Source organism: Harmonia axyridis, chromosome 1 (assembly GCF_914767665.1).
Source record: "Harmonia axyridis chromosome 1, icHarAxyr1.1, whole genome shotgun sequence".
In the NCBI taxonomy this organism is placed as follows: Eukaryota; Metazoa; Arthropoda; class Insecta; order Coleoptera; family Coccinellidae; genus Harmonia; species Harmonia axyridis.
In genome coordinates, this window is record NC_059501.1 from 27,498,016 (window position 1) to 27,515,587 (window position 17,572).

The window sequence follows — 17,572 nt, forward strand, 5'->3', positions numbered from 1 at the left end:
GCCAGAACCTCAATGCCTAATTCATAAACATATTATAATTACTAGACCCCGTCAAAGATCACCATGAAAATTTCAAGAAATAGGTCGAGGACAATTACCAATTATAATAACGATAATACTCAATAGTACAGGCCCTAACTGATAAAATTATATTTTTGAAATTACAAGTAGTGAAATGCCCTGTGAATCGTTTTTAATAGAAACAAATTTTGGATTAAAATAAAGACTCTATCTATCAAACAATGCTATTGATAATAGTGCCACACTCCATATGCACATTTGGTGGAGCATTGAATATTGATTATTCTTCAAACCAATCTATTCTATACAACCATTTTCTCTCACTAGCATGACTTGAAGAATGTGCTGCATAGATTATTTCAACCAAATAGATACATACACAAATTTTAGGATTCCAGGTGTTGTTTTCTTTGTTACCTACCTTATAAAGAGAATAAAATCAAATTAAAAAGAAATTTCAAAAAATAAATACTAGCTTCATGTTTCTAAATCAAGGTTTATGTAGGTATAGCTATCGGATACACATAATAATTAATAATAATTAAAATGTTTATTTGACCCACATACAACACTTTCTTACAATATGTATAACATTATGTACTAATTAAACTAACAAGAGTTCCATTTACCCTCAAAATGTCAAAAAAAACATTAGAAAAAAAATATATATCTTTCCCGAACGCACATCCATTGGCAAGCCACTGGATCTGCCTTGTGTGGGAAATTATTTTGTCATTTACTCAAAAACAAAAGGACACTCAAAGATAAACAAATCCAGATGACATACAAAAAGAAAAAACATTTCATCTTGAAAGGGAAGAAAAACTGAGCGAGCAGGCACATTATCTAAACATGAACAAATGAATTTTTTATACAGAGCATTTCTTCGACCTCTCTTGCTGACATCATTTTCAACCAATTTTTGATTTTCCTCTTGAATTCATTAAGAGTTGCAGAATTTTTTATTGTTGTTGGAACCTTATTGTACTTAAAGGGGGCTAGGTACGTATGTGATCTCTGACCTATCGTTTTTATTGTTCGAGGAAAAATAATCCAATTTCCTCTATTTCTGGTACTATATTGATGATCATTGAAGCTTACTGTCATCAAGTTCTTTCTCTGGTGAATTGACAGAGTCAAGAAAAATAGTTTTCGCAGGTCCATAATTCCACTCTCGGCGAACAAGCGTTCAGTCGAAAACAAAAAAGGCTTCCGAAAAATTATCTTGATCAGCCATTTTTGTGTCACCTCTAGTTTTTTAAAGTGAGCTTTTACAACAGCACCCCATCCCAATATTCCATAAAGCAGATGAGGCTGGACCAGAACAATGTAGAGCCTCCTCAGCAGCTCTAAATCACAAAATTCATATTTCCTTTTCAGGAAATTATACTTTATTATTCTGTTTCCTGAATGATTAAAACACAAATAATAACAAAGTTGAATATTTTATGCAGAACTCTATTTACGTCAAGAATCCAAGCACTCAGCTTTTTCTTGAACGAAGATTGATTCCTTACATCTTTTATAAACTGCGAAATCCGACAGAACAATCTAGGAACCTTGTAGTAGAAGAATCTCTGCCCTATAGATTTAAAAGCTCTATGAGTTATAAATTGGTCATTCCTCCAGTACCTTGTGTTATAGTCTTGATCGATTGGCATTAATGTAGTCATATTTTTATACTGTAGACATAACATCCTATAACAATAAAGTTTTGTTACTTCGAATACTGGAATCTCCTGAAATAGTCTTTCCGTAGGGTAGGTGCGGTCTTTACCAAAAATGGTTTTCAAAAAAGATTTCTGCATCACAGTAAGGTGCTTTAAGTGACAATTATATGTTCCATCCCAATCAGAGACACCATATTGTATATAAGATTCCACAAGAGAATTATATAGTATTTTCAACTCTCTTAAATGAAGAATTTTTTTGAGTCGCTTGAAGGTAAACATCATTGACCTCAATTTTTGTACCACCCTACAAATATGAACGTTCCATTTAAGATGTCTATCAATTTCTACTCCCAAATAAGTCGTGAAAATATTCTCTGAAAATAACGATAAACTTTTATAAAAAATTAGTTTCATATGTTCATTGAAAGTGTTGAAATCAAATACCAGCCCTCGTTTTATGCTCATTGTTAATGATTGTATGTGAACAATGTATGTTTTCAACCTATTTATACCAATTGAATAGAGAACTTCTCCTCCGGTGAAAAAAAATCAAGCGAACATTGCTTAAATATTGATGGCAACCTGTTTTCAAATAATGAAAAACATACAAAATACGCACAAAGGCTCAGGAAACAGTCTTTTGGACAGAAGTCAAACATCCTCAAATATCCGGTGCGAATTAAAGAAATGTTATTCCATTCAGTAGGTCGGCGTTGAAGTTGTAAAGTCAACAATGTATCCATTTTCTAAATGGGACACCTTCAGGATTCTCACAATGGACACGAGGTACAAACAAGCCACCTTCCGAATGAAATCTGACAGATTATGTGAGGCATTATTCCTGAACAGGACGATTTTCCGGTTCATTGTAGAGGCAGGACAAAAAAGTGGAGAATAGGATCTGTTTTATTATTTTATAATGTGTTATTTATTGTGTTATTACAGTTTTAATATTTATCTTTCAAATGGTTCGTAGTCTACCTATATACATCACAATTCAAAAGTTATTATTAAAACAAAATTTCAATTTTGTGATAAATAAGTATAATCAGATCCATGGAGTAATAAACATAGATAGAGGGAGTATACGCAATGTCCCCAACATGGTAAGATTACGATGTCGGATTGTGATATATTTTCAAATCGACAATTTTACTATATCGTTATGAATGTATATTATATTGAATGAAATATATTTATTTGAGTGATTCTCGATTTAATATGCAACTTTGAATATTTAAAATCTGATATTTTTCATAATTGTCGAATTTATAGCATGCAGAATATTTATAGTTTTCTGTATCTACCTGGCAAATTTTGCTCTCCTAGTGGTCATCGGTTGTTTCACGTCGTTTGGGGCGCTTGAAGTTTGTTTACTGAATTTCTGATATTGGGTATTTATTTATTTATTTATTATTTATTTCAATATATTTTGAGTTAATATGAAACGTTGATTCGCTATGCGACTTAGAAGTGCGTTCTTTGTGAAGAAACTCGCGAATTGAGTGAAATATCGTATCACTGATACCTTTGTTTCCATTTCCGCGCGTTCTATTTCGAATTTGATAGTTCATGTTGGGGACAAAATTTACTTACTGAAAATGACATATGCTCCCTCTATGTTTATTACTCTGAGATCACATCAAAAATAATAATCTTAAATATCTTAGGAATAAATAAACTCCAAATACAAATTTCACACATTTCTTGCCCCTGTAACTTTCAGCTATGAAATATTTTAAAATAAATATAATATAGCGAGATACAAAAATTAAAAAACGAGGAAAGCTCCCTTGGAGGCCACAGGTATATGTGGGGTCGCAATTGGCGCAAGTATGAACGAACACTCAAAAGCTCCAAACTTCGCGTCAGTGCTTTCTTCTTTTAATAATTTTCAATATTCTAACGATGCCATGAATGCGATATTATGAAAATAGTTCAAAAGAAAGTAAGTGGTCCCTGTTGTCAAAAATATTGTCCATTAAAGTATTTATGGATTCAACTAACCTGCCATTTTCATGATTGTAGACACCAAAACTTAAGTGTAATGGACAAACTATTCCGAAAGTATGAAAAGTAATGACATCAGTTAATACCATTCATCATATAAAGTACATATTGCAATATCCATGGACTCTTATTTTCAGATTGTTATTTTTCAATAGCCTGTTAAACGAAGAAAACTATCGACTATCAAAAGAAATTATTAATTCACAATTGTGGAAATCATTATAAGTTTATCATTTACGGGCTTATTCTGATGGCATACACACACAGATAATAATAAAGTTTATTTGTCTAAACAGGGGGTACTCCAATTATAAGACAAAATATTATATAGATAATCACTAACTAATATTAAACGAAAAATCGAAGAGGGTAACAAAAATAAAAATTCACTAACTAATCTAACAAATTCAAATCTTGCAAAATTACACGCAGATTCAAAGAGTATAACAAAATTAAAAATTCACGGGCTAATGTTGCATCCGCCTAAGACGCAGTAATTCCTTGAGTTTCAGCTTAAGAGTTTGAACACCATCATGGTAGACATCAACATCAATACATATCCCATTGAACTGTTGACACATATCATACATTGGTGATCTAATCATGTCCTGGGTTTGGGGAGGTATAGCACTTGTTCTAGCTTACTAACATTGCGTGGAATACGAAAATTTAGCTTGGCTAGTAAATCAGGACAATCCACAAAGGAATTGAGCAGCTTGAAGAGGACAAGACACGAGCAATAGATCATCCTGTTTTCCAATATATGTTTTTCAAGTATGAGAACCTATTAATAATAATAAAAATCTTAATTTCGAAGCACTCTACAATAAAAACATAAATAGAAATATTATACTGTAATTTATAATATCATATTATTATAGTGTCAATTGAGAAGCGTGTTAGGGTTAAAACCTCGATCTGGGTAGATTTTGTGATTGTTTTGAAAAAATTTGATTTGACTTGTACATTGTGTAGATGACAAGCAGCCGAGCACATTGTAAAGGATAGAGAGAGAAGGAGATACATAGCATATATAATATCTGTCATACTGATATCGTTTTTCAAAGTCCCATAATGACGCTAATACGGTTATTTTTGATTTGAACTTATTTTTTGCAGGTTTCTCCTATAGTCAGTGCGGAGACAAATCCACTATGGCAGTCAAGGAGGTAATGCAACAACTGACCCCCCCCCCCCCCACAAAGATACATATACTACCCGATTTGCCAATGTTAATTAATTTCCATTTATCGAAGAGAACGTATTTCAGCATATGAAGATTAGTTAGTAATAAATTTCTTGTACTACAATTCTTTCTTTATTTTTTCCTTTTATTCATCTCTTGTAGCTCTGTTTCATCATTCATCATGAATTATTTAGTTCATTTCCTCCCTAAGAAAATCCTGTCTGCGCCACTGAGAAAATCCTAAAAATCTCTCTAGCTGTTCTGAGATATAAATAATAACTAATTCGACTTAGTTTTTGTATATATGAGCGACAAATGGTAAACATTCTCAAAGAGGTTGTGAAATGAATTTTCAAAAATATCCGTTTCAAATCAATGAACCAGATGATAAGGTAATTTTTCAACAATATTTATTCCAAAGAGTTATGAAACGAAACGTTGCCGTCTGATTCGGTGATGAAGTTGGATATCTTGTTGGATATTCAATTTAAGGAATGCATTATTAATTTTGTTGTTTCTGAGAAGACGGCTGCTGAAGTAGAAAACGGGTTTGTTACAAGTTCCCATTTTAAAGTCGGTCTCATCCGAAAAGTGCCAAAGGGTTGAGATGACGATGTGCAAACTTCAAGACGAATCTCAAGCGCTTCCTTAATTAATAAACTTCTCCTAATGAAAGAAATAATTAATTTCTGCCTGCTTGCCTTCCATTACGTCGCCATTTTCTACTAAAATCCCCAAAAGTTCCACCATACTTTTGTTCCCTGTTTCTCCACTCGGCGTTTTCGATATTTTCCGGACTTACAAACATCTGATTTAATCAAACTTTTCTGTTTATCCTCTGGATTTAATTATATTCTTGTAGGTTCATACGAAATGTTTGGTAACTCGTGTATTTCCTTGCATGAGGGGAATGAGTTCATTCTTGAGCTTAATAACTTCATCTGAATATTCTTGAAGTTGAAGTGCCTTTCACAGTTTGATCAATAAATGAATATAATTTTCATTCAATTGGAAAGTGAAATATAGGCATCTGAAAATAAGAATGCAGCGCGAAGGTGAGCAGACGTAGAACTATAAATATTGACATTGGAGTATTTTGTTGTATTAGTTGTGTGTATTTGCTTTATTTAAATTTGATTTTACAATAAATATAAAAACTTTTCAGACTTCTATAGTTAACAAGTGTGTTACTGTGTATATAATATTTTCATTTTAGGTAAAGGCGGTAGGTATCATCATTTGTTTCAGTTCAGTCTAGTGATATTGAAAGTTATGCAAGGATGGAAGACTTCGAAAAATGACGAATAACAATCGTGTGCATATAATATGTGAACGGTTCAATCAACATTAATATACTACAGGATTCTAATACTGACTAAGACTGAGTTTAGTAGAATACTTGGGGTATCTCAAAGGCACAAACACTTCTAGAAGTGTTTATGAAGATGAAAAAGTTTTAAATGCTGGTCACATAATAAAAATGTTACATGTTATTTGCATGACTAATAAACTTTAGTTGAAAGGTTTTTTTACTTATCAGAATTGATCATTTCACGTTACCCTTCAATTATACAGTCCCAACAAAATATTACAAATGCTAATGTATTGAATATTTTTAGGAATACTACAGAAAGTCGCATATCCATTTTTATTTATGTATTAAGAGATAACTCAATTTACATAAAATGTTTCTAAAAATAAATTTATATAACTAGGTTACTTAAAACTACTCATATTGATACCTATTTATCGAATTGAATTATTTAATGAATCATAAAAAAATAATGAGAATTCAATTGAAAATATTTCACTTATTTATTTTGAAAATATATTCGGCATATCATGCGACTATTTTAAAATAATTAAAATATGATAGAGAAGTATCATCAGTGTGCCCTGAAAAAAAATATATAGAATTTCAGAGTATATGCCCCAATATTTCTGAGGAATTTTTCCAATATTGTGTAAAGGTACCTTAGATTTGAAGACAATGTATCTTTGGCACAATTCTTGTGAAATGCCAAATAAAACAAATAATATCACATATGAAAGATCACATTTCAATTTTGTTAAAACTAAAACAATACACAGCTTGATTGTTAAACGATCTGATCTTTGATCACTGTAAATAGATTGTACTGCTTCTACTATTGTATCTTATAGTTTCATATTATTGAGACCAGTAAAACTGTTTAGAGCACTATCTGTTGTTATCAGGTCACACAAATAAGATACTTTAGGAGTATTCACTTGCACTTCGAAATCCTTGAAAGTTTTAGGCCCATTATAATCAGGCTGACCCTGAAGAAGCTGTAATAGACCTTGTGCAGCTTCGATTTCATCTTGGGAAGTAAATTGTAGAGCAGGTTCGATTTCTTCACAGGAGCATTTTTCAGCAACAAGTTTTTCTTTGTTGATATTTCTTTGTTCAATCTTTCAGATCTACTACTAGAACATTCAGGTTCTTCCTTTGTGGTAGTAGATCCAACAGGAAGATTTCTGGAAGGCACAGCAGTCTTTTTCAAACATTTATTCTGTGTAGAACTGTAATCTGTAAACAATTAATTTTATTATTATTATTCCCATAAATATAATCTAAAATTTCTTGTGCTATCAGTGCTTACCTAGATAAAAAAAAATCATCATCAAATGCAGGGAACATACTTTCATATTTCTTGTCACTGGTTTTTCGATTTTGAATTTCAGTTGCCAAGCTTTTTGTCGATCCATCAGCACTTTACTCCCCAATTTCCCTTCCATCCAAACACGATATTTATTACCAGTTTGAGGGAAAACATGGAACTTGATATTTGTTTGACCTTTTTTTTCCAGGAAGAACACAGTGGAACTAAACAATAGCGATTCGAACGACTCATATCTATTGAAATGATTCAAAAAATATATAAATATTTGTAGAATATCACACAAAAACAAAACAGAATGCTATAATCAGAGGAATGAAAAGGACTGACTACCTTTGAGACAAGAACCATGTCAACATTTCTAGTTACTCTGATTGTCACCAGGTGGCGTAGCGCTTATGTTGAGTCACCTATAGGAAAAAAATGTCTTGTCGAAGTCTGAAATGTATTCACATATTAGTGAAATACTAAATATAACCACCAAGAAAATAAAATGCATTACTTTTTCCAAGTATAAAAACGATTTCTGATGGGATGTATTAGGTGTCCCCTTTGAGCTATAGAGAAAAATAAATGGCACATTTTCGGGTTCGATAATTAAGAGAATAAATTTAGTGAATACCGCAACCTCAGAAATTCAACCGTTTTCGAGCTATAATAAATGACTATTGACATGAAACAAAAACATCCTACAGGCACTTTTTAGAATTTCATTCTATTACATTTGAGGACTTTTCTGCACTAAAACGACCCAATAACGTTATAATATTCACTATTGCTGGTTTTCTATTTTATCAAGATAGTCAATTAAGAATATATCTACTAGGTACATCTCAACAGACGGATGTCATAAGCCTTTCCAGCTGATGTAAAATAGTGAATACACTACCTTCTGATATGTCCAAATCCATCGACATCTCACGTAACTTCAATTTGCAATCGCTCTTCTTCTTCTTCATCATGCATTAGGACTGTCCTGTGTTCACATCAATGGTTCCCTAGTAGCAGCTCTGATGACGAAGACCAATTTTCATACCATCTTGTAGGCGATCGTCTTGGAGGTCGGGATGTATTTGGTTTACTTTCCTTTGCAATCTTTGCCAACCGATCATCTGACATTCTGTTCACTTGTCTTCGCCAGTTTCTCGCCGATCTTACCACATCCTGGATGTCACATATCGCTCTTATGTCTTCGCTCCTCTTGTGGTCAAGTAACGTGTATCCCGCTATTGATCTCAAAGTGCGTATTTCAGTTGTTTTCGGAAGCCGTTTAGTTCTTGATCGGATATGTCTTCACTGGTCTTTATATTCTGATTTTGCTCCTTGTGCTCTTATATTTTTTCCGCCAAATCAAATCTCTCAAGTACCCTGATGATTCTCTTGTTGTTTGGGCTTTGACTTCATTCTTCAAATTCTTATTACTAGTTATGTTCACTCCTAGATATGTGAATTTCATAGTTAGTTCCACACTCTGATCGTATAGGACAAGTTTACATATTCTTTAGATACTAGAGAGATTTCGCTCCCATCACGGATATTTGCATGTTGAAAACATTTGCTGTTTGCTGGAACTCAAACAGGAGCCCGTATGAGTTGCGTTCAACTTCTGAGATGATCACTGCGTCATCAGCATAACACACTATTTCTATTTCTTTGTTTCCCATTGTATCCCCTTCCAGCATCTTTTACTTTGTTTATTATTTAATCCATTCTGATGCTGAACAAGGCCTCCCTGTCTGATGCCGGTTGTCACTGTTATCCCATTGCTCAACTTATTTTTCGCTCTAACATATGTGCAATTATCAGTGTTCAGGTCTTCAATTATTTTTATTATGGTGGGGTGAATCTGGGTGAGATCAATGAAACGCATAAAGGCTGTCTTTTGAACTCTGCAACCTTTTCCGAAATTTGGCGAATTAAAAATATAGCATCTATCGCATACCTGTTTTCTCTGGACCCTTGCTGTTACCCAGAAATTCCAGACGACATCACTTCTTCTGCTGAAATTTTAGTGAAAATCATTTGAATTTTGAACTCTTGGAAGAATATCAATACCTTCTGCATTTGAATTATAAATAAATACTTTACACTTTCATTATTTTGACTTCTTAGGCAGCTTTCATTTGGCTTAGTGAGTTTTTTCATTATATTGTGTCATTTTTATTTTCAAAAATATTTTATGTTGAAATTTCTTTGATGTCAAGTATTTTGTTGAACTTGTTTGTTATTGTATTTTGTTCATATATCTTGAGGTGTCAATTTTAGTAATTTCTTTTATCTTCTGTAGCCCTAACAAAGAATCAATAAAGATTCGGAACATTGGCAAATTCAATGAAGGTTATTTTTCCTGTGATAACCTGTTATTAATGAATTACAAGGACGAGATTAAAATACCAAAATATTGGAAAACCAAATCGCGGATATATCAGATTTCACTCCAATGGACTAGTTTAGTGATGTTGATAATACTATATTTGACACGATAGAATTAAAATATAGAGCAAAACTGATAAATCAGTGAAAAAAATTCGAAAATCCATCAACAAATGACTGAGAAATAAATTATTTAAATTTACGTATTTTAGCGCGGAACGTCTTTGGTCTCCGACTCCTCTGTGACGTCACGCCACTTGCCTGTGATCGCTACACCATAAATTACGTTTAAATACTTAGCCGCGCCAAGGCTCTCGTTTATAGTTGTACAGTGTAGTTTTAACTCGAGTTTTGTTTATATGTCACCATAATGGAAGAAGGCTTCGTGAAAGGACAAAGTGACATTTTGCCTAAAATAGATTATTCGCAGTGATGGAGTTTTTTTCTTCAAATCCATCTTATGTCAGTGCTGAAATAAAAGGAGTTAAACTTTCCAAGTAAGTAAGGAGTAAACAGTAAAAAGAGAAAAAAGTAATTTATATGTATGTATATGTATAGTAAGTTATTTCAGCCATCGTGTAACGAACAAAACACGACACGAACGGAACAAGTGATTGTACACCAATGAATTCGTAAGCACTCTGCGAATACCAGTCGTCCCATAACTTTTTCATTTCTAGAGATATTTCAATGATTCTTTCACATTTTTGTTTCATTTTACTTAATTTTTTAGAATTAATCCTCAACAAAAAAATGAAAACTAGTCCATTGATTGCAAAGACACGAATCGAACCATGAACGATTCTACGTAAAATTAAATTATCGATCGCGGTATCGGGGACCGCGCTACGCAAGAATCATTCGATCCGGCTCGAAGGGCCAGCATTTGATTGATGAGTGTATTGTTTGGACTAACTCCGGGTCCGCAATACGTCCCGCGCCGGGGGTATAGTGGCTATGGCTAACATTGCTGGTGTAATATTTGCTTTGAGGGAGGACAACCCCCCCCCCCTTTCGTCCCCACTGCCGATTTAATGGCATCGATCGAACTCCTGCTCAAAGTTATAAGTGGTCGAAAAATCCCAAGATGCCCACCAGTAAAGATGCATAACTTGGTTGTGGTTTCCAATAGCAATGGTTTTTGAGAAAGTTAGTTAGGTATATTTAGAGGCTCATCTTATTATATTAGTATGTATCTTACGAGATGGTTCCCAGAACCTAAAAATATTTCCTTCGATTTGGTGAAAAAAAAAACTATTTAAGAATATTTTGATGGAAAGCATTAAAGACATATCAGGATTTTTTAGCATTGTATAATAGTTTATTCTGAAATAAGTTGCAAAATGGGCTCAGATCCCAACACGAATGCGAAATTTGAAAACGAGCCACGAAGGAGCGGGGAAAGAGTATTAGACGATATTTTCTCTATTTCAGTCAAGTTTTGTGGAATATTATCGAAATTGAATGAAAAATTCAGATCCTAGTGACTTCTTTATTGAATTTGGCAGTTACGAAAATTGACAGATTACGAAATTTGAATTTGAATCGTACCATAGAGTAATGAACGTATATAAAGGGAGTATATGCAACATGTTTAGATAACGTTGTCTCGTATTGTGATATATTTTAAAGTCCACAATTTCACTATATCGTTATGAATGTATATTATATTGAATGAAATATATTTATTTGAGTGATTCCAGATTAAATATGCAAATTTGAATATTTGGAATCCGATATTTTTCCTAATCGTCGAATTTATAATAAGCATAATATTTATTATTTTCTGTATCTACCTGCTGAAATCCAAGGTTTGGCAACTTTTGCTCTCCTAGTGTGATCGGTTGTTTCACGTCGTTTGGCGCGCTTGAAGTTTGTTTTCTGAATTTCTGATATATTTAGGTATCTTTTTCAATACATTTTGGGTTGATATGAGACGTTGATTCACTATGGAACATAAGAAGTGCGTTCTTTGAAGAGAAACTCGCGAATTGAGTGAAATATCGTATTACTGGTATGTTTTCATTCCCGCGCACTTCTTGTCAAATTTGATGTTTCATGTTGGGGAGAAAATTTGGTTACCTACTGAAAATGACATATGCTCCCTCTATCTATGTTTATTACTTATTTATTACTTTGAGGGAAGGCCAGGGGGGCCCGGCCCCCCCCTGAAATTCCGCTGGCACCCCCTAAAATTTGACATACTAAGACTAAAAGATTAGCAGAACTATAATTTAGCTTTATTTTAGCCCCCCCCCAAAAAAAATCGGGCCCCCTCTTGGCCACCACTGTTTTCGAAAGCTGTCGTCGCCACTGCAGTGTAGACAACCACAAAACGAAAAATATAACTTAAAACAATACTGCAATTAGTTCATTACATAACTGTTTTTAGTACTGTAATGAACTCATTACAATACTGAAATAGAGAAAGAATATTCTTTATTCAATGGTTATAGCATTGCTTTTTCGAACCTTCAGAAGCTGACTTTTGGACTATTTAGTGCCCAGGTAAGTACTCAAACAGAGTTAGTCAAGTGGTTTGATTTTGGTTTTTAATCGTATATCCCGTATCGTATATTCCGATGCAACATAATTCATCTAAAAAGTGAGAATTAGTTTGGTGGTCTTCGGAAATGTAAGAAACCATATCAAGTAGCCAAGTTTTGAAGAAATTCTTTCTTCTGAGTGTAAAACTAATATCATTGTATGCGACAGAGGTTTGAGTATGTGAAAATAATACATGTACTTGCAATAATTTTATTCAGGATTTTGGGTACTTTGGGCTGGAACTATAACAGACACTCTAGATTGTTGTTGATTCGATATTGCTTCTGGATCAATAGACTCCAAAGAGTGCTGCATCAAGACTCCGCTTTGGTTCCTCATTATATTTTCTTCGATGTTCTTCTCGAGCTCATCAGAAGTAAGTTTGGCATGAGTACAAATAATTTGATTAGCTTTGTGAGCCACAATTTTAGCACAACGTAGATTTAATAATGATGGGGAAGTTGCACATTCAGCGTCATTGACACACTTTCCTTCTTTTTCGAATCCAGGACAGTCTACCAAACGATAATCTAGGAAAACTTCTGTGCCAGTACTAGTTTTTCCTTCAGATGTCGAAGTTGATGAGTCGACTTTTTCGGATACAGTTGGTGATGGTTCAAAAGCAGTTTCTTCAGATGACGATGAAAAGTTGATGAGCGATAACGAAGATTCATTCGAAATGAAGGTTGATATGGATTCTCTTGCGAAAGGGCATGTTTTTCCTGGACAAGGATTTATCTTTATTATTACTGGAAGTTCATCATCGGGACAAATGCAAATTCTCTTCAACTGCCCTTTCTGCAGCATTTGAAATTTTTTAGGATATATGAGTAGAATTGAATAAAAAGAGCCATGTCATGATGACATTCTGTCAATTTTTGGGATATTTACTCTGTTACCTGTAAGTTTTCTTCTTATCCTTACCAAAATTTTCAACCCATAAATTTGCTTTTCTGGTAATCATCTTTATCCATGTGTCTTATCTCCCATTCTGTTTTTTTAAATGATTGTTCTCTAAACTTACATACCGTTCTCGTATATACCTATTTACAGTTCTGTGTTCTACAAATGCGCAATTGGCGCAAAAATAAACGAGTGCTCAAAAGCCGACAACATAAGATAGAGACATATAGTCTATAAAGTAAACTGAGTTTTGGCATGGACGATTCACACGTAAAAACATTAATGGTGGGTTTCACGAAACAATAATCGTCGTGATTATCTCCATCAAATTATTTATGTGTTCAATTTCAGTTCTTTTTTGACTCTTCCAACAGTTCCAACAGGGCCGGCGCCAGGACGTTTCACCGAGGAGCCAAATTGTAGGGGCGCAAAGTCAGTAAAAAAAGGATATTTTTGACATTTTTTCAATGAAAATACCACTCTTTGTAGTGGATTAAGGAACTGCCAAGCGCCAATTTCATTGAAATTGAAAAGGCGCTCTCAACTATAGTTACATACCTATGAAAATTCAAATAGTTACCATAATGCGCCTTTAAGAGGGATTACCGCCACGTGGCTTTCCGCGTATCAGTCAAACATTAGATACCCATTCGTTTCCCCTCTGGCGCTCCTGAAATGACCAAACTTCGTACGATGTACGAATTTGTACATTCCCTTTATCTTCTTTCTCTCTTCGAAATATATCAGTGCATTGTACAGGGTGGGCAAATTTCGATGTTTTAGCACTACAACTTTTGAACCAGAGGAGATAGACAAAATCTGATACCCACCTCTCGATCTCTTTTTCTGAGAAACTAAAAAGGGTAGTTTTCGTTTTTGGCTACCTTCTTTTGTTTTCGAGTTATAAGCGAAAATTGGAAAAATGGCGAAATCGAAAAACAGTTATATCTCCGCTAATACTCATGATAGAGCTCTGAAATTAAAACATTATACAGGCACTTTTTTACGTAGAATCCAGTGGCGTGCTCGTATTTTCAAAAGGGTTTTTAATTACGAAGCTATGACCCAAAGTTATGTTTTTTTAAATAGGAACACTAGATTTTGGTGCGATTTTCTGAAAGCTTAATTTTTTCTGATTTCAAAAATATATAACATCGTATGATTCGGATCAATATAAATAATAGAAAATGGCCAAAAACCTCTTTTCACCTAAGAGTCTCAATATTTCTATGGTTTCAACTGTTGATGAACACAGAAAAATTGAGCTTTCTATAACAAAAGCAGTGTCCATCCGTCAATCTGATTATTTCCATGCTTTTCACTCATTTCTACAAAATTCGAATCTAGTAGATATGTTTTATAAATTTTTTATCTAAAAATTGATTTGGAAATAACGGAGAAACCACAAGATCGAATTTTTCAATCGAAAGAGTTGTAATGAGATGCATGTATCAGGAGATTATTTACATAGGTCACCAGAATCAATACGCACAAGTACCAATCCATTTTAAACAGCATATGAAACAATGCATATCTGATTGAACTCAACATTTTAATTACGAAGGGACAAACAAGAAATAATATTTTACCTAATAATGACAACAATTGCACAATGCACAGTCGTCACCTCTTCTCGATATTTCAATAGATGAATATTTGAAACTGGGTTCAAGCTACCTAGGAACCTTTTTCCAAGTTCGTTTATCTTTTCGAAACTATTTGTATAAAATAAATATAGATTCGAATTTTGTAGAAATAAGTGGAAAGCATAGAAATAATCAGATTGACGGAAGGACACTGCTCTTGTTATAGGAAGGCTCATCAACAGTTGAAACCATAGAAATATTGAGACTCTTAAGGAAAAAAAGGTTTTTGACCATTTTCTGTTATTCATTTTGATACGAATCATACGATGTTATATATTTTTGAAATCAGGAAAAATTAAGCTTTCAGAAAATGGCACAAAAATCTAGTGTTCTCATTTAAAAAAACATAACTTTGGGTCATAGCTTCGTAATTAGAAACTCTTTTGAAAATACGAGCACGCCACTGGATTCTACGTAAAAAAGTGCCTGTATAATGTTTTAATTTCAGAGCTCTATCATCAGTATTAGCGGAGATATAAATGTTTTTCGATATCGCCATTTTTCCAATTTTCGCTTATAACTCGAAAACAAAAGAAGGTGGCCAAAAATGAATACTACCCTTGTTAGTTTCTCAGAAAAAGAGATCGAGAAGTGGGTATCAGATTTTGTCTATCTCCTCTGGTTCAAAAGTTGTAGTGCTAAAACATCGAAATTTGCCCACCCTGTACATTGCAGATATCATCAATACTTTTGAAAAAAACGAAAAATTGCCAACATTTCTAATTTTTTTTCATTCTCAAATTAAAAATATTGTCATTCTACAATATAGATTATTGTTTGAAGAAATCATGTGAAAACCTCATAAAAATTGGCAACGCACTAGCTAGAAAAAAATTTCGAGGGGAGGTCCATTGACTCGAGCTCTAGAAAAATATTGCGGAGTTTGTGACTAATAATTGTAATTTATACACGGTAACACGGTATTCCTAAATTGAAGGTATAAAAAATGGGAGATTCCTTGGATAATTTTAAGAAAAAACTCCTATAAACATGGGCCAGCAAACGCTTTGTTTTCTTGTAGTCCTACTTTTTTGTGATGATTATAGGTACCAGTTTATCAAATCTTCATTGGTCTTCGCTACAGATTGGTAAATAATAAGTACCGAAACTTGAGAATTGTTAGAAATTTTTTTTCTCGATATCGATAGCAGATACGGCAAAACTACACCAAAAGTGTAGTACTGAATCAAAGTTTCTTTTTACATTTTTGTGAACTACCAGTAGGTACTTCACCAAAAAGAAGTTCCGGCGGGGAAATATCACCCTGTAGATTTGCATCAAAATTAACAAATCACAAGATGATAACTTCGAATTGAAATTTCTATTCCAAATTTAAGTAATATATCTTGTAAAAAGGTGCTATGAGAAATAATCAAACATTAACAACCTTTATCTCGAAAACAAAGCGTTTGCGATCATAATGATCCGAGAAATCCATCATTTTCATTAGTTCGTCCAATTCCGAAGATTTTTTTTAGTTGAGCAAGTCAAAAATTTTGAAAAGGAAACATCGTAGAAGTTTTGAAGGTAAGTCCACTTATGACAGATCCTCTTGCATTTAATTCCCCCTTGTGTGGGTAAGGGGGGTCAACTTTGGAATTTCAAATGGAAACACCTATTTTTATTGCAGATTCGTATTTTACGTCAAAAACTACATAAGTATAGTACGAACAATTTTTCACGATTCGTCACTGTATTCGAGTTAAATTTTCATCTGAACGATCTTAACTTACCCATTCCATTAATTATCAACATGAAATTTGGACGTTTTCTGCTGAACTTTTTCATTACATATAGGTACTGTTATTGGTCATTGATCATTTGTAAACGGCGAAATTATTTGTTTTTGATACAAAATACTTGCCACTAATTTGAAAGAGATTATTTGGAATCCAGTAGAAATCTCCGTCAAGTCGTCTATCTTTATGTGCAGAACGTTTTCCATTGTTTCAATGGATAGTTGGACAATTTACGATTAAAAGTTCATGTGAATGATTAATGGAACGGATACATGTAGGTTGTTTAGACGGAAAATTTAAACTCTATTACAGAGCCATCTGTGACGATTCGTGAAAAATTGTTCGTACAACGTATAAAACTTTTGTATTGTGGTAGAATACGAATCTGTAATAAAAAACAGGGGTTCCCATTTGAAATTCCCAAATTGACCCTCGTGCCCCCACAAGGGAGAATTAAATCTAGCATAAGTAGACTTCCGCATCATGACCATTAATCTTCTATTGGAAACATTTTTCTGTAATATGTTTCCTTTTCGATATTTTTGAATGATTCAATTCACCCGGTTTATATTCCATAAAACACATTTCCTTTTTTACATTGCGCTTGACAAATACACAATTTCTTATAGAACTTCGTCAGTAATTTTTTCCGATAGAAAGCAAATTACTAGATACTCAAGATAGTTTAGAAAGAGTGGAGGGAAAAGTACACCAAATGATCATATGATTTAAAAAAGACCTCTGAATACACAATAAAATGAAAGATTCAATTTGAAAAAGTTGAGAGTATTATCGGTAAAATTAAAATACTGCATTTCTGAAAAATTTTCGT